Here is a 20,470-nt window from a genome sequence, read left to right as displayed (position 1 = left end):
CGAGCCCGAAGGCTCTACCCGCGATATGGGTGTCAACCACAGCCACCACGATACTCCCACTAGGGGGCCGACCTCAATGAGCAGCCTTGGAACTGCTCAACCCGTGGTACCGAAATTACAGGCTCGGTAGGCCTCACCCCTTAAGCTCCGACAAGCTCGGATGGGGCACCCATGCCATATTAGTCGCCTCCTACGACAAGCTATGACAAGCTGTGGTAGAATTCTTCGCCGCTAGCCACACAGCAGGGGTGAGTTGGGCTAGAGCCCAGCGCCTGTGGTTCGCCTTCCATCCGTCGTAGCCATCCTTCGCCTTAAAAAGGCAGCATCCGCGAAAACTTCTAGGAGACGCATCCGTTCTGGGGTCTCTACTACTCCCGCGACGATCCATCTTCCTTGGTCCTGGACAATTCCGAGAGCATCGAGGTCACGCAATTCATTGTACAGCCGGCATTCACATAACACGTGAAGCCAGCTCTCGTCAACCTCCCCACATGAGCATGCGGTCGTGGTGCTGAGAGTCCTGTCGTGCAAGAATGCGTTTAGCGACCCGTGTCCTGTCAGTAAGAATCCGGCTTTTAGAGTAAAGACAAAGTCTTTCCTCTTGTAGACAAACGCTGCCTCTGGGAAGAATTCGCGAGTCACATGCCCGTGATCCGCGCTATCCCATCTGAGCTGCCACTCATTTAGCAGACGCTCGTCTAGCAGAGCCATCTTGTCCTTCCAGTTCATCCCGGTCATATCCAGTCCATGCAGCCAGTCGTTGGTATCCAGGGGGATTTCCTTCCGTAGTTTGAACTTCAAAGCAGACCGATGAGCGTCAAGATCCATTGGAGGAGCACCAGCAAGCACCTGCAGTGCCACGGTGGACACTGTGCGGCATACCGGTAGGCATCCCAAAAGGATGGTCCTCTGGCACGAGGTGAGGAGTTTTAGGGATTTACCCCTACTCACCGCCTTGTACCAGACCGAGGCACCAAAGAGTGCACATGGCATCATGAGTCCCCTATATATGGTCCTCTTTGCGCGGGAACTGAGTCCCCAATCGACTCGAAGCACCCGTGCTAGCCCCGCGGCGACTCCAGTCAGCCGATCTCGAATTGCCGAGATATGCGGGAGGAAACTCAACCGCTCGCCGACTAAGATGCCCAGGTACCGGTATTTTTCGACATACGGTAGGCTTGCTCCAGCAAAACGCACCGTTGGTCTCCTTCGTTGCGAAAGCTTCCCTTTCAGCAACATGATTGCCGTCTTGCTGGTGGACACGCTCACTCCAACTTCAGATCCCCAGGCTCCCACGATGCTCATCAACTGCTCGCCTTTTCGCTCCAGATCAGCACGGGAATTCCCGTCAACGAAAAGTAGCAAATCATCTGCATACGCGCTCACAGCACAATGTGGCTCTAGGCGCTGAAGCAGCACATCCATCAGAAGGTTCCAAATGAATGGACCACTAATGGACCCTTGCGGGCAGCCCCGTGTAACCGAGACTGTGGCTGCTTCATACCTGCTGATGATGCTTGCCCTTCGGCCGGAGAAATAGCTTTTCCACAAGCTTATCTCACGACAGCCGACGTCGACAAGCCGATCGAGCACTGCGCTCCACTCCACATTGTCGAATGCTCCCTTGAAATCGACAAAAATTCCAAGGACGTATTGCGACGTGGTGTTGTCAACTGTGGTTGTGGCATGCCTCCAGGCATCCTCCACGCAGCGTCCAGGCCGAAATCCAAATTGCCATCTGCAGCCATCCGGTAGCACATCCTTGAGTCGATTCACCATGAGTCCTTCGAGCACCTTTCCGAACACTGGCAAAAGGCATATGCCACGATAGGACGAAGGATCGCTCCTGTCCTTGTCGGGCCCCTTTACCAGCGGTATCACTCTCGGGTGTTTCCACTCGTCAGGGAAGTATCCTTCCGAGAGGCATCGAGAGTACAGCGACGTCAGGTGCTCCGGAATGGCACGCCATACCTCCTTGACGATGCCACCCGTGATGCCATCCATACCCGGAGATCTCCGACTTTTCAGCCTGGAGACGCAGGTCGCCACCTCGAAGGATTCGAGAATTGGCGGGGCACCAGGGTGTACGTCCACGCGTGCAGTCGACTCCGCAACTGGAAAGAAGTGGCGAAGAAGCACGTTTGCGCAGTCGAGCCAATTTACGATAAGCGCGCCGTTCGACCGAAGACATCCGAGATCGGTTGTCTTCTTCCGGCCTCGGCATATTCGGTAGACGTGCCCCCATGGATCATCTTTGTGCCGTCCCACGAAGTCCCGCCAGTTTTGCTCCTTTGTCGTCAGGATAAGCTTCTTGTACTGGGCTGAAGCAAGCCTCAGACCAGCAACAAGTTGCACAGCATCATCGGTACCACTCCGACGAGCTTCCTGCAGCCTCCGCCTCAGTCTCCGAACCTCTTGGCGTTTGGTACTCAGTTCAGGATTCCACCATATTACTTTTCTCCTTTCTGCAGGCATCCTGCGCCCCATCACTCTGTCGCACACGTCCTGTACGGTAGAGCGGAGGGCAGACACTCGTTCGTCCAACGGCGATTCCTCCAGTTCCTCGAGACCTCTTGCTGCACTCCTTAGCTCCTCACCGAATCTTCGCCAACTTACATTGGAGAGTCTCCATTGCGGTACCGGAGCTAGGCTCTCAACGGCCCTATTGGGATCTGGAGTAACCTCAACAGTGATAATGTTGTGGTCACTGAGATCCCAGAAGTCGACTCTCCATTCGAACATAGCCCATGCTCGCGCTGCGTCGTTGGCGAAGGTCACGTCGATATCACTACTGGAGCGAATATTATCGAACGTGAACACCTGGCTGGCTGTGTTGAGCACACAGGCACCGCTTGCAATGATCCACTCGGTCAAGTGCTGTCCCCGTTCGCGACGATGACTATCTCCAGAGTTGGGTGGAGATTTACTAAACCACATGGGGGACACGGCGTTAGCATCTATTCCAAGGATTGTCGGTGTCGTGCTGGCCAGCAGCAGGACCGAATCCAGGTAGTCGGTGTAGGGCTCCAGAGCAGCTCTATGCCGGCAGTATGCGGAGGCCAGAAAGATAGTGCCGTATCTTCCCGTGACACTCACGCACACTCCGTACTCCGTCGTCAGGCTCTCGATGGGCATGCAGATGGCATTTGCATCATCCACTATGATTGCGGCTTTCCTCCTCTTGTCTGCGAAGACCCTCATCCCTCCAGGGAGTCCAGTCATTCTTCCAGCTGTGTCCACGTAGGGCTCCTGGACTAGTGCGAACAGGTGGCCAGCATCTCTCACCTGCTTGGCAAGCTCGATGAAAGCGCAACGGCCTTTGCCACAATTTGCTTGGATGAAGCTGAACATATTAATGTCTAGCTTGCACCCTTGCTATCACCGCGCCGTATATCGGGCAACCTCCCGAGAGCATATAATGTCCTGAGGGAAGCCCTTTATGCCGGCAGTTACGGCAATCCACCGGGTTACAACATTGTACCGCTTTGTGGCCATCCTGTCCGCACTGACGGCAGACCTGCTTCGTATACCTGCAGTTGTCAATCTTGTGGTCGAATCCCAGGCAATTATGGCAAGCGTAGGTGCGCACTTGCCGCCGACAGCGATAAGAGAACCACTTGATGTAAACTCTGCCACCATCTAGAAGGCTCAGCGCCTGGTCGTCTACTTCCAGTGTCACGTTAATTGTGGCACCGTTGGCAGTAGACCAGGGCTTTGTGGTCAAAACCACCGCTTTCTGAAACTGCTTCATCGACCAATCCTCAAAGTTTTTCTCTTTGAGTTCCAGCATAAATTCCTCGTGTCCTATGGTGGTGTCAACGTCTTGCACAATCACCCGAGGTTTTATAATCGGATTTCTCGACACCTTAAGGCCCACCTCAGCGAACTTTGCAGATGCGACAACTTTGGTCATTTCTGCTCGAGATGGCGTGCGAATAATAGCACCGCCTCTCTTCAGCTCACGCACCTCATGAACCCTAACGCCCAGGGCGGGCGCAACCTCCTTGCGGATTTTGTCCGCAATCTGCCTTCCCGAGAGGGTGGGATCGTCGCCGGCAACGACCGCTGACCACGTTTCGCGAATGTTCACGCTCCGTGGTGCGGCTACGGGGGGAGCAGGTTGGCCAACAAGATGCGCGCCTCTTGCAGCAGTAGTTGCATAGGAGGCAGCCGAGACGACCGGTGTTGGCGTTGGTTGTCTGCTTGCACGATCCTCGAGGACTCCAATGTGAATCATCATAGCACTGATAATCTCCTCATACCTGTTGAAATTATTCTGGATTTTTCCAGCCAGTTTTGAGCTGGTCGTCGAGGCAACCAATACTTTCGCGAACGAGGTCCGGATGTCCGCCAATTCTCGTGCTATGGCACCGCTTCCCATCTTTACCTTCTCCATGATGGAGACTACCGGAATATCTGGAGTAACAATGGGTGCAGTATCTGGGGCGTCAATAGTCGCAGCGGCGTTTTCAGCGGCGTTCAGAGCAGCATTCACAGGGTCAGCTGAACTTGCGGCAATCGCAGCAGCACTCGGCATCTCCATCCATAATGGCTCATTTTCTTCATCTAAAGACACTGGCGTGTCCTTTGTCCCACCAATAGCTGGAACCTTTGCCCGTGATGCATCTCTCGGCGGCCCCATACTGCGTTTTCCCCTAGCGCGCACGGTCCTTCCACGGGCTGAACTGCGGCTGCTCCCATGTTCACTCCCAGACTCGCTAACATCCATATTGGATGGAACCCCGACTCTATTTTGCTGATCTTTATCCAATTTCCGTACCAAATATATGACAAATAGCAAAGTCACAATTACCTTTCAGACAACTGTCAAATAAAATATGCCTAAATGAGGCAAATATGAAAACAAAATTCACAAAATGAAAAACGCGAAATATCACTCAACCGCACAGTTTTTCATGCAGAAAAAAACCGAAAACGTTTTCACAGGCAATAAACACGAATTTTGGTGCTAGTTTCAGCTATGTAGCTAACCGGGGACTGTTGTTTTTGAATTAACTAACGGAGCGCACGAAAACACACGTCTGCTCACTCGAGCAATCCAAAATCGACGAGTAGATAGGGACAGTAGGAATCTCGTTAATCCATTCATGCGCGTCACTAATTAGATGACGAGGCATTTGGCTACCTTAAGAGAGTCATAGTTACTCCCGCCGTTGACCCGCGCTTACTTGAATTTCTTCACTTTGACATTCAGAGCACTGGGCAGAAATCACATTGTGTCAACACCCGCTAGGGCCATCACAATGCTTTGTTTTAATTAGACAGTCGGATTCCCCAAGTCCGTGCCAGTTCTGAATTGATTGTTAATTGATAATCGTTATAATTAATAAGAACTAATTGGTTTGACCCAATTAGTATTCTTAAAAATTTTAGCAAGAAAGTTCCACAATTGGCTACGTAACTAACTATCCGGGGAACAAGTAACTAACATAAATGCTAGAAACTCTATTTACCCAGAACGAAGCACATAAACCATGTTATTGTTTCCCAATCAAGCCCGACTATCTCAATCTTCAGAGCCAATCCTTATCCCGAAGTTACGGATCTAATTTGCCGACTTCCCTTACCTACATTATTCTATCGACTAGAGACTCTTCACCTTGGAGACCAGCTGCGGATATTGGTACGGCCTGTTGAGAAGTTTGCGTGTCCCCACCATAAATTTTCAAGGTCCGAGGAGAAAATATCGACACAACAGTATATGTCATGCTCTTCTAGCCCATCTACCATATCTCTCTGCGAAAGACTTCCATGGTAGTACGGCTATAAAACAGAAAAGAAAACTCTTCCGATATCTCTCGACGGCTTCTTTATGGTCGTTCCTGTTGCCAGGATGAGCACGAGGCCCATATTTAATAACAAACGGATACTCAACAGGTTACGGAATTGGAACCGTATTCCCTTTCGTTCAAAATTATTCAAGTATATTATATTAGCTTGATTTGTATATATTGCGTTTTTGGTTTTACTTGAAAATTTTCGGCTTTCGCCTTGAACTTAGGACCGACTAACTCGTGATCAACCACTGTTCACACGAAACCCTTCTCCACTTCAGTCCTCCAAGGTCTCATTCGATTATTTGCTACTACCACCAAGATCTGTACCAATGGCAGCTCCATGCAGGCTTACGCCAAACACTTCTACGCATACCATTGTACCTTCCTACTCACTAAAGTTTCAAAATTTATATCACAAGTAATATAAATCATCTACTTTAGCGGTAATGTATAGGTATACAACTTAAGCGCCATCCATTTTAAGGGCTAGTTGCTTCGGCAGGTGAGTTGTTACACACTCCTTAGCGGATTTCGACTTCCATGATCACCGTCCTGCTGTTTTAAGCAACCAACGCCTTTCATGGTATCTGCATGAGTTGTTAATTTGGGCACCGTAACATTACGTTTGGTTCATCCCACAGCGCCAGTTCTGCTTACCAAAAGTGGCCCACTGGGCACATTATATCATAACCTTAAACTTCATATCAAGAAAGTTAAGGTTCTTACCCATTTAAAGTTTGAGAATAGGTTAAGATCGTTTCGACCCTAAGGCCTCTAATCATTCGCTTTACCAGATAAGATTATTTTATATAATATTAAAATGCACCAGCTATCCTGAGGGAAACTTCGGAAGGAACCAGCTACTAGATGGTTCGATTGGTCTTTCGCCCCTATACTCAATTCTGACAATCGATTTGCACGTCAGAACTGTTTCGGTCTTCCATCAGGGTTTCCCCTGACTTCAACCTGATCAAGTATAGTTCACCATCTTTCGGGTCACAGCATATATGCTCAAGGTACGTTCCAGTTAGAGGCATAAATAATATAAATATCATTATACATAACTATATAGAACGCCCCGGGATTGTGTTAATTAGCTATAAATAGTTAAAAAACTAATCCCATTATTAGTCAAGTTAATTACGCTATTAGGTTTATATCCCAATAACTTGCACATATGTTAGACTCCTTGGTCCGTGTTTCAAGACGGGTCCCGAAGGTATCCTGAATCTTTCGCATTGTTAATCCTACAAGTGCATATAATAAACACAAAAATCAATGATAATCATGCCATTATATAATTCCGAAAAATTAACGCACTGTATTCATATAAATCTATCAGCACTTTATCAAATTAATAACATTTATTCTGTGTTAAAATGCAAGCAATTTAATTTGAATAAACTATAAGTTATATTTTATGATAAATTTGGTATGCTAATAGATTACAATGTCCTTATATGGAAAAAATGCACACTATTATCATAATATTGTTTAAATATTACAATTTTAATGATGAATTTTCCATAACGGATATTCAGGTTCATCGGGCTTAACCTCTAAGCAGTTTCACGTACTGTTTAACTCTCTATTCAGAGTTCTTTTCAACTTTCCCTCACGGTACTTGTTTACTATCGGTCTCATGGTTATATTTAGTTTTAGATGGAGTTTACCACCCACTTAGTGCTGCACTATCAAGCAACACGACTCTTTGGAAACATCATCTAGTAATCATTAACGTTATACGGGCCTGGCACCCTCTATGGGTAAATGGCCTCATTTAAGAAGGACTTAAATCGTTAATTTCTCATACTAGAATATTGACGCTCCATACACTGCATCTCACATTTGCCATATAGACAAAGTGACTTAGTGCTGAACTGATTTCTTTTCGCTCGCCGCTACTAAGAAAATCCTTGTTAGTTTCTTTTCCTCCCCTAATTAATATGCTTAAATTCAGGGGGTAGTCCCATATGAGTTGAGGTTGTATATAACTTTTATTTGCAATTAATTCTTTATATATAATGATAAAACATTTTATTAAATTCGTTTAAAGCTGACGTATATATATATTAATGGCATTTATTTGTAACGAATTAACGAAGAATAATAATATTGTCAACGTTTTTCATATTTCAAATCATTAATAAGAGACAATTCTAGATAATATTTTATGCTAGACATTTCTCAGTATTATTTGATTGAAAAAGAAAATATTCCTCTTCGTTTTTCTCAAAGTTTAATTACTATTGTGAGATAATGTTTTTCATATATTTGTTAATATTATGAATAAAATAATTAAATTATTTTTATCCAATAATATACCATATGCTTATAAAATTTTATTATAAAATTTGTATAAACAACTTAATTAGCATAGTCTTACAACCCTCAACCATATGTAGTCCAAGCAGCACTATAAAATTAATTAAAGTACATAACAGCATGGACTGCGATATGCGTTCAAAATGTCGATGTTCATGTGTCCTGCAGTTCACACGATGACGCACAGTTTGCTGCGTTCTTCATCGACCCATGAGCCGAGTGATCCACCGCTTAGAGTTTTATAATATTGGTTTTAAATTTGGTCAAATATGTTTTTATTGAAAGAAATTAAAAATACACCATTTTACTGGCATATATCAATTCCTTCAATAAATGTATTTATATACCTAAAATAAATGCTGCGAAATGTCTTAGTTTTATATAAACAATATATATCAAAGTATTATTTGTAATGGCATTTGTTTGTTAATATATATTGATAATTTTATATAAAACATTAACCTGAAACCAGGTACAACATTGTATATTTTAGGTTGTTGCATTATCCAATGTATGATCATCATCAAATTAGTTGGCCAATACATCTCGCAACGCGTGTATATTATGGTCCATATACACACAAAAGTTTATAATAAATATATAAAATATATTTTATTATATTAATAATTCGATTTGCTTGTTCGAATTTTATGTTTGTTTCTATTTAATTTATTTGTAATAATATTATATTATTACAATATTTCGATTTGCTTGTTCGAAATTTATTTGATCTTTTACTTTTAAGATCATATTTTTGGTATAATTATTATTATAATTATTATGTATATATATATATATATTGGTAATTTGTATTAAATTTGTATTAACAAATTTTTTTATTAACGGTAAGGATATTATACAATAATGATCCTTCCGCAGGTTCACCTACGGAAACCTTGTTACGACTTTTACTTCCTCTAAATAATCAAGTTCGGTCAACTTTTGCGAAACAACCGTAACACACAAGGCGTCACAGTGATCACGTCCGGAGACCTCACTAAATAATTCAATCGGTAGTAGCGACGGGCGGTGTGTACAAAGGGCAGGGACGTAATCAATGCGAGTTAATGACTCACACTTACTGGGAATTCCAAGTTCATGTGAACAGTTTCAGTTCACAATCCCAAGCATGAAAGTGGTTCAGCGGTTTACCCGGACCTCTCGGTCTAGGAAATACACGTTGATACTTTCATTGTAGCGCGCGTGCAGCCCAGGACATCTAAGGGCATCACAGACCTGTTATTGCTCAATCTCATTATTGCTAGACGCAATTTGTCCATTTAAGAAGCTAGTGTCCTTATAATGGGACAAACCAACAGGTACGGCTCCACTTATATAAACACATTCAAACACAATAAACATTTTACTGCCACCATGAATGAAGGCTATATAAGCTTCAACACCATAATCCTGAAGATATCTATTTAATATATTTGAGTCTCGTTCGTTATCGGAATTAACCAGACAAATCACTCCACGAACTAAGAACGGCCATGCACCACCACCCATAGATTCGAGAAAGAGCTATCAATCTGTCTTACACACTTATGTTCGGACCTGGTAAGTTTTCCCGTGTTGAGTCAAATTAAGCCGCAGGCTCCACTCCTGGTGGTGCCCTTCCGTCAATTCCTTTAAGTTTCAGCTTTGCAACCATACTTCCCCCGGAGCCCAAAAGCTTTGGTTTCCCGGGAAGCGACTGAGAGAGCCATAAAAGTAGCTACACCCAATTGCTAGCTGGCATCGTTTATGGTTAGAACTAGGGCGGTATCTGATCGCCTTCGAACCTCTAACTTTCGTTCTTGATTAATGAAAACATCTTTGGCAAATGCTTTCGCTTAAGTTAGTCTTACGACGGTCCAAGAATTTCACCTCTCGCGTCGTAATACTAATGCCCCCAAACTGCTTCTATTAATCATTACCTCTTGATCTGAAAACCAATGAAAGCAGAACAGAGGTCTTATTTCATTATCCCATGCACAGAATATTCAGGCATTTGAAGCCTGCTTTAAGCACTCTAATTTGTTCAAAGTAATTGTACCGGCCCACAATAACACTCGTTTAAGAGCACTAATGCAGGTTTTTAAATAGGAGGAACATATGAAAAAATACAAGTATTTAAACACATATAAGAACTCCACCGGTAATACGCTTACATACATAAAGGTATAGTACTAACCACAATTGTAAGTTGTACTACCCGTATGAAGCACAAGTTCAACTACGAACGTTTTAACCGCAACAACTTTAATATACGCTATTGGAGCTGGAATTACCGCGGCTGCTGGCACCAGACTTGCCCTCCAATTGGTCCTTGTTAAAGGATTTAAAGTGTACTCATTCCAATTACAGGGCCTCGGATATGAGTCCTGTATTGTTATTTTTCGTCACTACCTCCCCGAGCTGGGAGTGGGTAATTTACGCGCCTGCTGCCTTCCTTAGATGTGGTAGCCGTTTCTCAGGCTCCCTCTCCGGAATCGAACCCTGATTCCCCGTTACCCGTTGCAACCATGGTAGTCCTAGATACTACCATCAAAAGTTGATAGGGCAGACATTTGAAAGATCTGTCGTCGGTACAAGACCATACGATCTGCATGTTATCTAGAGTTCAACCAATATAACGATCTTGCGATCGCTTGGTTTTAGCCTAATAAAAGCACATGTCCCATAAGGTTCATGTTTTAATTGCATGTATTAGCTCTAGAATTACCACAGTTATCCAAGTAACTGTTAACGATCTAAGGAACCATAACTGATATAATGAGCCTTTTGCGGTTTCACTTTTAATTCGTGTGTACTTAGACATGCATGGCTTAATCTTTGAGACAAGCATATAACTACTGGCAGGATCAACCAGAATAATGTTTTCGTTCATATTTCATTCATATTTTTTGAATAGAAATTAGTAATATAAATATAATAGATTTTATTTCCATTTTATATGTTCGGTTTTTCTTAAATATTGATTTTAATTCAATATTTTTTTTTTGCTTTGTGAAATAATTCTATTTTAATTCGAATACGGCCATTTTTATATGGCATTCGTATACGTTCTTTAATTTTTACTTGTTTCGCCACTAATATAACAAGTTTATAATTGATGTTAAAGAAAAAGTACAACTTTTTTATAACACAATTTTCAATATATATTGTTCTTTCTATAAGTTTTTATTATATTATATATACATATTTCATTCTAAAATATCATTTTTGTTCAACATACATAATTATTGTATCCACACATGTACAATTTTTGTTTAACCAATATAAATATTGAGTTAAATCATTTGCATTTTGATGATAAATTTAAAATTTATCTTTTCCATATAACTCTCTGGTAATATATGATATAAAACCGAGCGCATATGAAATTATTTTGATCACTAATATTGCAATTATATTTTATTATAATGCTTTTTGTAAACACATTGTACCGGCAAGCGATACTCTGTGCCCAAACGACAGGGGATATAATAATTTAATATAAATTATCATATATACCTGCCACCAAAGATTAACGATAAAAGTCGGAAACAATTTGTTATTCTATATATAATAGAAACTTGACCTCTGTTTCACCTTATTATCATGGGTTTATAATATTAACCGCGTAGCCAAGTCTTAATTTCATTTAAGAAACAAATTTATACGGATAATATTTTGATTTTAATATATGTTGTTCTATTGATAACAAAAGTATATATTATACTATATTTTGTTCAATAGTAGATGGACTACTTACTGTACCATCCTTATTTTTTATTATTATTGATATACATTATATTGACAACAGCATATGATATTCATATGGTTTGTTCAATAATTAATTGGTGGACAACCACTGACCATCCTATAGTAGTTTTTGGCCACGACGTCTAAATATCGAAATTATTTAATTCCGTTTGCCACCCATACGATAGATATTAACTATCTATAATAATAATGTGTACGCATAAAATATTATATGTATATATATAGACCAACAGACAAGCACTTCACCCTATAGTAGTTTTTGGCCACGACGTCTATATATCGGGCATATTTAATTCTCTTTGCCACCCAACCAAAGATATTCACTTTTTTATATAAAGTATTATTTGATCATATTAATATAACCAATTATTTCTGCCATATTCATATAATTTCTTTATGAATTATTTTTTGGTCATATCCATATAATCTATATGCCGTATCCATATAATGAATACGGCATATCCATACAACTAGCCATATTTGTATGTCAATGTATATTTTATTATACATTTTTTTTCTTTATACATATAATATGGTATTTCCATATCGCTATAATTGAATTATATGTATAAGATATCATTTATATATAGCATTGCCAAAATAATATGATAAACATAAATTTTGAACAATACGGCCGGTCGGCGAGCACTGCCTCCCTATATATGTTTTTGGCCACGACGTCTAAATATTGGGTATTTTTCGTACTGCGGCCCCGGTGTATGTAAATTGGGCATATTTCGTACTGATGCCAACATATCTATATGACTCATTATTTTCTTCCATATCAATATAACTTCTTTTATTTCCATATTCAAGTAATTTCTTTATTTGCCATATCAATATAAAATATTTTTTGGTCATATTTATATAATCTATATGCCGTATCCATATAATGAATACGGCATATCCATACAACTAGCCATATTTGTATGTCAATGTATATTTTATTATACATTTTTTTTCTTTATACATATAATATGGTATTTCCATATCGCTATAATTGAATTATATGTATAAGATATCATTTATATATAGCATTGCCAAAATAATATGATAAACATAAATTTTGAACAATACGGCCGGTCGGCGAGCACTGCCTCCCTATATATGTTTTTGGCCACGACGTCTAAATATTGGGTATTTTTCGTACTGCGGCCCCGGTGTATGTAAATTGGGCATATTTCGTACTGATGCCAACATATCTATATGACTCATTATTTTCTTCCATATCAATATAACTTCTTTTATTTCCATATTCAAGTAATTTCTTTATTTGCCATATCAATATAAAATATTTTTTGGTCATATTTATATAATCTATATGCCGTATCCATATAATGAATACGGCATATCCATACAACTAGCCATATTTGTATGTCAATGTATATTTTATTATACATTTTTTTTCTTTATACATATAATATGGTATTTCCATATCGCTATAATTGAATTATATGTATAAGATATCATTTATATATAGCATTGCCAAAATAATATGATAAACATAAATTTTGAACAATACGGCCGGTCGGCGAGCACTGCCTCCCTATATATGTTTTTGGCCACGACGTCTAAATATTGGGTATTTTTCGTACTGCGGCCCCGGTGTATGTAAATTGGGCATATTTCGTACTGATGCCAACATATCTATATGACTCATTATTTTCTTCCATATCAATATAACTTCTTTTATTTCCATATTCAAGTAATTTCTTTATTTGCCATATCAATATAAAATATTTTTTGGTCATATTTATATAATCTATATGCCGTATCCATATAATGAATACGGCATATCCATACAACTAGCCATATTTGTATGTCAATGTATATTTTATTATACATTTTTTTTCTTTATACATATAATATGGTATTTCCATATCGCTATAATTGAATTATATGTATAAGATATCATTTATATATAGCATTGCCAAAATAATATGATAAACATAAATTTTGAACAATACGGCCGGTCGGCGAGCACTGCCTCCCTATATATGTTTTTGGCCACGACGTCTAAATATTGGGTATTTTTCGTACTGCGGCCCCGGTGTATGTAAATTGGGCATATTTCGTACTGATGCCAACATATCTATATGACTCATTATTTTCTTCCATATCAATATAACTTCTTTTATTTCCATATTCAAGTAATTCTTTATTTGCCATATCAATATAAAATATTTTTTGGTCATATTTATATAATCTATATGCCGTATCCATATAATGAATACGGCATATCCATACAACTAGCCATATTTGTATGTCAATGTATATTTTATTATACATTTTTTTTCTTTATACATATAATATGGTATTTCCATATCGCTATAATTGAATTATATGTATAAGATATCATTTATATATAGCATTGCCAAAATAATATGATAAACATAAATTTTGAACAATACGCCGGTCGGCGAGCACTGCCTCCCTATATATGTTTTTGGCCACGACGTCTAAATATTGGGTATTTATCGTACTGCGGCTCCGGTGTATGTAAATTGGGCATATTTCGTACTGATGCCACCATATCCATATAACTTATTTTTTGTTCTATATCTATATAATTATCCATATCCACACTAGAATTTAGTATTTATCCCATATCCATATAAATCATTATTTACCATATCAATATAAATAATATTTTTCCATATTCATACTAGAACTTATTATTTCTTTAATATTCATATAACTCAATATTTTTTCATATCCATACTAGAACTTATTCTTTTTCCCATATCCATACTAGAACTTATAAATTTTCCCATATTCATATAACTAATTTTTTTCATATCCATACTAGAACATTATATTTTTGCCATATCTATATAACTCATTTTATTCCATATCCATACTAGAACTTATTATTTCTTTAATATCCATATAACTTAATATTTTTCCATATCCATACCAGAACTTTTTATTTTTCCCATATCCATAGAACTAATTTTTTTCATATCCATACTAGAACCTAATTTTCTTCCTATATCCATATAACTTATTATTTACTATTACAATATAATTAATTTTTTCCATATCCATACTAGAGCTTATTATCTCTTCAATATCCATAAAACTCATATTTTTTCATATCCATACTAGAACTGATTATTTTTCCCATATCCATACTAGAACTCAGTATTCTTCCCATATCCATACTACAACTTAGTATTTTTCCCATATGCATATAACTCATTATTTAGCATATCAATATAACTAATTTTTTTCCATATCCATACTAGAACTTATTATTTCTTTAATATCCATATAACTCAATATTTTTTATATCCATACTAGAACTTATTATTTTTCCCATATCCATACTAGAACTTATAAATTTTCCATATTCATATAACTAATTTTTTTCATATCCATACTAGAACATTAAATTTTTTGCCATATCTATATAACTCATTTTATTCCATATCCATACTAGAACTTATTATTTCTTTAATATCCATATAACTCAATATTTTTTCATATCCATACTAGAACTTATCATTTTTCCCATATTCATATAACTCATTTTTCCATATCCATACTAGAACTATGTATTCTTTTCCATATCCATATAACTCATTTTTTTACATATCCATACTAGAAATTATTATTTTTCCCATATCCACATAACTCATTTTTTTCATATCCATACTAGAACTTTTTATTTTTCCCATATCCATATAACTCATTTTTTTCATATCCATACTAGAACTTAATATTATTTTCATATCCATATAACTCATGTTTGGACTTGGAATATTTTTATACACGTCACTAATAGGATGACGATTCAATCATCTATTTTAAGAGGAACATTGACTTGCATATGTCTCTTACTTGTATGTTCGGACTTAGAATATTTTTATACACGTCACTAATAGGATGACGATTCAGTTGGCTACCTAAGAGGTACATATACTTGCATATGTCTCTTACTTGTATGTTCGGACTTAGAATATTTTTATACACGTCACTAATAGGATGACGATTCAGTTGGCTACCTTAAGAGGTACATATACTTGCATATGTCTCTTATTTGTATGTTCGGACTTAGAATATTTTTATACACGTCACTAATAGGATGACGATTCAGTTGGCTACCTTAAGAGGTACATATACTTGCATATGTCTCTTACTTGTATGTTCGGACTTAGAATATTTGTTATACACGTCACTAATAGGATGACGATTCAGTTGGCTACCTTAAGAGGTACATATACTTGCATATGTCTCTTACTTGTATGTTCGGACTTAGAATATTTGTATACACGTCACTAATAGGATGACGATTCAGTTGGCTACCTTAAGAAGTACATATACTTGCATATGTCTCTTATTTGCATGTTCGGACTTAGAAAATTTTTATACGCGTCACTAATAGGATGACAATACATATGGCTACCATTGTTAAATATATTTAAATAAAAATTATTTAAATATAATTATTATTTTATATATATATTTTTATATATATATATATATTCTGACTTAAAAAAGCCAAACAAAATAAACACAATTAAATTTATGTTTATTATCGAATCATCAAGCAAAGGATAAGCTTCAGTGGATCGCAGTATGGCAGCTGCTCAACCACTTACAACACCTTGCCTGTTACAAAAGTCGTTTACAATTGATTCTAGGCTTTGTCATTGTATTAAATAATGCTTTTATATGTAACTAGCGCGGCATCAGGTGATCGAAGATCCTCCCAATTTACTATGTTACAAATTACATTGGCATCACATCCATTGTCGTTTATAAAGTAAATTATAAACTTTAAATGGTTTAGAAGCCATACAATGCAAATTGCCCCTTATTTATCATTGCAGTCCAGCACGGATACGACCTTAGAGGCGTTCAGGCATAATCCAACGGACGTAGCGTCATACCACTGTTCGCTCGAACAAGTATTGTGCCATTGGTCCGTACCTGCGGTTCCTCTCGTACTACGCAGGAATGCTGTCGCAACAACGTTTTGTCATTAGTAGGGTAAAACTAACCTGTCTCACGACGGTCTAAACCCAGCTCACGTTCCCTTGCATGGGTGAACAATCCAACGCTTGGTGAATTTTGCTTCACAATGATAGGAAGAGCCGACATCGAAGGATCAAACAACGACGTCGCTATGAACGCTGGCCGCCACAAGCCAGTTATCCCTATGGTAACTTTTCTGACACCTCTTGTTAAAAACTCTTTAAACCAAAAGGATCGATAGGCCGAGCTTTTGCTGTCCCTGTGTGTACTGAACACCGAGATCAAGTCAGCATTTGCCCTTTTGCTCTATGTGTGGTTTCTGTCCGCACTGAGCTGGCCTTGGGACACCTCCGTTATTATTTGAGAGATGTACCGCCCCAGTCAAACTCCCTACCTGGCAATGTCCTTGAATTGGATCATACCTGAGTAATTGGAGTTATACCAAATTTTCAAATCAAAAATACATAAATGCACCGTTTTATTAAAGAATTTGTTTGCGATTATATAACAAACTCGTGATACTTTGATCATATATATATATATATAATAAATATATCCGTATAATGGCTAGGAAATGATACACGTTCCATTTAATCAAGTAAGTAAGGAAACAATAAGAGTAGTGGTATTTCATTGACGATACCAAACCGAAGTCTAATATCTCCCACTTATTCTACACCTCTTATGTCTCCTTACACTGCCAGATTAGAGTCAAGCTCAAAAGGGTCTTCTTTCCCCGGTATTATTCCAAGCCCGTTCCCTTGGCTGTGGTTTCGCTAGATAGTAGATAGGGACAGTAGGAATCTCGTTAATCCATTCATGCGCGTCACTAATTAGATGACGAGGCATTTGGCTACCTTAAGAGAGTCATAGTTACTCCCGCCGTTGACCCGCGCTTACTTGAATTTCTTCACTTTGACATTCAGAGCACTGGGCAGAAATCACATTGTGTCAACACCCGCTAGGGCCATCACAATGCTTTGTTTTAATTAGACAGTCGGATTCCCCAAGTCCGTGCCAGTTCTGAATTGATTGTTAATTGATAATCGTTATAATTAATAAGAACTAATTGGTTTGACCCAATTAGTATAAGAATACTTTAAGAAAAAATTTTAGCAAGAAAGTTCCACAATTGGCTACGTAACTAACTATCCGGGGAACAAGTAACTAACATAAATGCTAGAAACTCTATTTACCCAGAACGAGCACATAAACCATGTTATTGTTTCCCAATCAAGCCCGACTATCTCAATCTTCAGAGCCAATCCTTATCCCGAAGTTACGGATCTAATTTGCCGACTTCCCTTACCTACATTATTCTATCGACTAGAGACTCTTCACCTTGGAGACCAGCTGCGGATATGGTACGGCCTGTTGAGAAGTTTGCGTGTCCCCACCATAAATTTTCAAGGTCCGAGGAGAAAATATCGACACAACAGTATATGTCATGCTCTTCTAGCCCATCTACCATATCTCTCTGCGAAAGACTTCCATGGTAGTACGGCTATAAAACAGAAAGAAAACTCTTCCGATATCTCTCGACGGCTTCTTTATGGTCGTTCCTGTTGCCAGGATGAGCACGAGGCCCATATAATAACAAACGGATACTCAACAGGTTACGGAATTGGAACCGTATTCCCTTTAGTTCAAAATTATTCAAGTATATTATATTATATTGATATGTATATATTGCGTTTTGGTTTTACTTGAAAATTTTCGGCTTTCGCTTGAACTTAGGACCGACTAACTCGTGATCAACCACTGTTCACACGAAACCCTTCTCCACTTCAGTCCTCCAAGGTCTCATTCGATTATTTGCTACTACCACCAAGATCTGTACCAAGGCAGCTCCATGCAGGCTTACGCCAAACACTTCTACGCATACCATTGTACCTTCCTACTCACTAAAGTTTCAAAATTTATATCACAAGTAATATAAATCATCTACTTTAGCGGTAATGTATAGGTATACAACTTAAGCGCCATCCATTTTAAGGGCTAGTTGCTTCGGCAGGTGAGTTGTTACACACTCCTTAGCGGATTTTCGACTTCCATGATCACCGTCCTGCTGTTTTAAGCAACCAACGCCTTTCATGGTATCTGCATGAGTTGTTAATTTGGCACCGTAACATTACGTTTGGTTCATCCCACAGCGCCAGTTCTGCTTACCAAAAGTGGCCCACTGGGCACATTATATCATAACCTTAAACTTCATATCAAGAAAGTTAAGGTTCTTACCCATTTAAAGTTTGAGAATAGGTTAAGATCGTTTCGACCCTAAGGCCTCTAATCATTCGCTTTACCAGATAAGATTATTTTATATAATATTAAATGCACCAGCTATCCTGAGGGAAACTTCGGAAGGAACCAGCTACTAGATGGTTCGATTGGTCTTTCGCCCCTATACTCAATTCTGACAATCGATTTGCACGTCAGAACTGTTTCGGTCTTCCATCAGGTTTCCCTGACTTCAACTGATCAAGTATAGTTCACCATCTTTCGGGTCACAGCATATATGCTCAAGGTACGTTCCAGTTAGAGGCATAATAATATAAATATCATTATACATAACTATATAGAACGCCCGGGATTGTGTAATTAGCTATAAATAGTTAAAAAACTAATCCCATTATTAGTCAAGTTAATTACGCTATTAGGTTTATATCCCAATAACTTGCACATATGTTAGACTCCTTGGTCCGTGTTTCAAGACGGGTCCCGAAGGTATCCTGAATCTTTCGCATTGTTAATCCTACAAGTGCATATAATAAACACAAAAAATCAATGATAATCATGCCATTATATAATTCCGAAAAATTAACGCACTGTATTCATATAAATCTATCAGCACTTATCAAATAATAACATTATTCTGTGTTAAAATGCAAGCAATTTAATTTGAATAAACTATAAGTTATATTTTATGATAAATTTGGTATGCTAATAGATTACAATGTCCTTATATGGAAAAAATGCACAATATTATCATAATATTGTTTAAATATTACAATTTAATGATGAATTTTCCATAACGGATATTCAGGTTCATCGGGCTTAACCTCTAAGCAGTTTCACGTACTGTTTAACTCTCTATTCAGAGTTCTTTTCAACTTTCCCTCACGGTACTTGTTTTACTATCGGTCTCATGTTATATAGTTAGTTTTAGATGAGTTTACCACCCACTTAGTGCTGCACTATCAAGCAACACGACTCTGGAAACATCATCTAGTAATCATTAACGTTATACGGGCCTGGCACCCTCTATGGGTAAATGGCCTCATTTAAGAAGGACTTAAATCGTTAATTTCTCATACTGAATATTGACGCTCCATACACTGCATCTCACATTTGCCATATAGACAAAGTGACTTAGTGCTGAACTGATTTCTTTCGCTCGCCGCTACTAAGAAAATCCTTGTTAGTTTCTTTTCCTCCCCTAATTAATATGCTTAAATTCAGGGGTAGTCCCATATGAGTTGAGGTTGTATATAACTTTTATTTGCAATTAATTCTTTATATATAATGATAAAAACATTTTATTAAATTCGTTTAAAGCTGACGTATATATATATTAATGGCATATTTGTAACGAATTACGAAGAATAATAATATTGTCA

General features: G+C 38.6%; 3 non-coding genes and 1 pseudogene across 3 annotated transcripts; all 4 read right to left on the bottom strand.

The window, feature by feature from the left end:
* Positions 1 to 5,019: 5,019 nt before the first annotated feature.
* LOC138914093 (large subunit ribosomal RNA) lies at positions 5,020 to 7,785 on the bottom strand (annotated as a pseudogene).
* Positions 7,786 to 8,183: 398 nt separating this feature from the next.
* On the bottom strand, positions 8,184 to 8,362 carry LOC138914091 (5.8S ribosomal RNA). The gene has a single exon (XR_011419975.1). It is a non-coding gene; the product is annotated as a 5.8S ribosomal RNA (ribosomal RNA).
* Positions 8,363 to 8,985: 623 nt separating this feature from the next.
* On the bottom strand, positions 8,986 to 10,980 carry LOC138914095 (small subunit ribosomal RNA). The gene has a single exon (XR_011419978.1). It is a non-coding gene; the product is annotated as a small subunit ribosomal RNA (ribosomal RNA).
* A 5,433-nt stretch (positions 10,981 to 16,413) lies between these two features.
* Positions 16,414 to 20,338, bottom strand: LOC138914092 (large subunit ribosomal RNA). Its single transcript, XR_011419976.1, has one exon. It is a non-coding gene; the product is annotated as a large subunit ribosomal RNA (ribosomal RNA).
* Positions 20,339 to 20,470: the final 132 nt, after the last annotated feature.

The sequence above is a fragment of the Drosophila takahashii genome, unplaced genomic scaffold, assembly GCF_030179915.1.
Source record: "Drosophila takahashii strain IR98-3 E-12201 unplaced genomic scaffold, DtakHiC1v2 scaffold_107, whole genome shotgun sequence".
Lineage (NCBI taxonomy): Eukaryota > Metazoa > Arthropoda > Insecta > Diptera > Drosophilidae > Drosophila > Drosophila takahashii.
The sequence above is the reverse complement of the archived record's forward strand: the minus strand, read 5'-3'. Positions and strand labels throughout refer to the sequence as shown.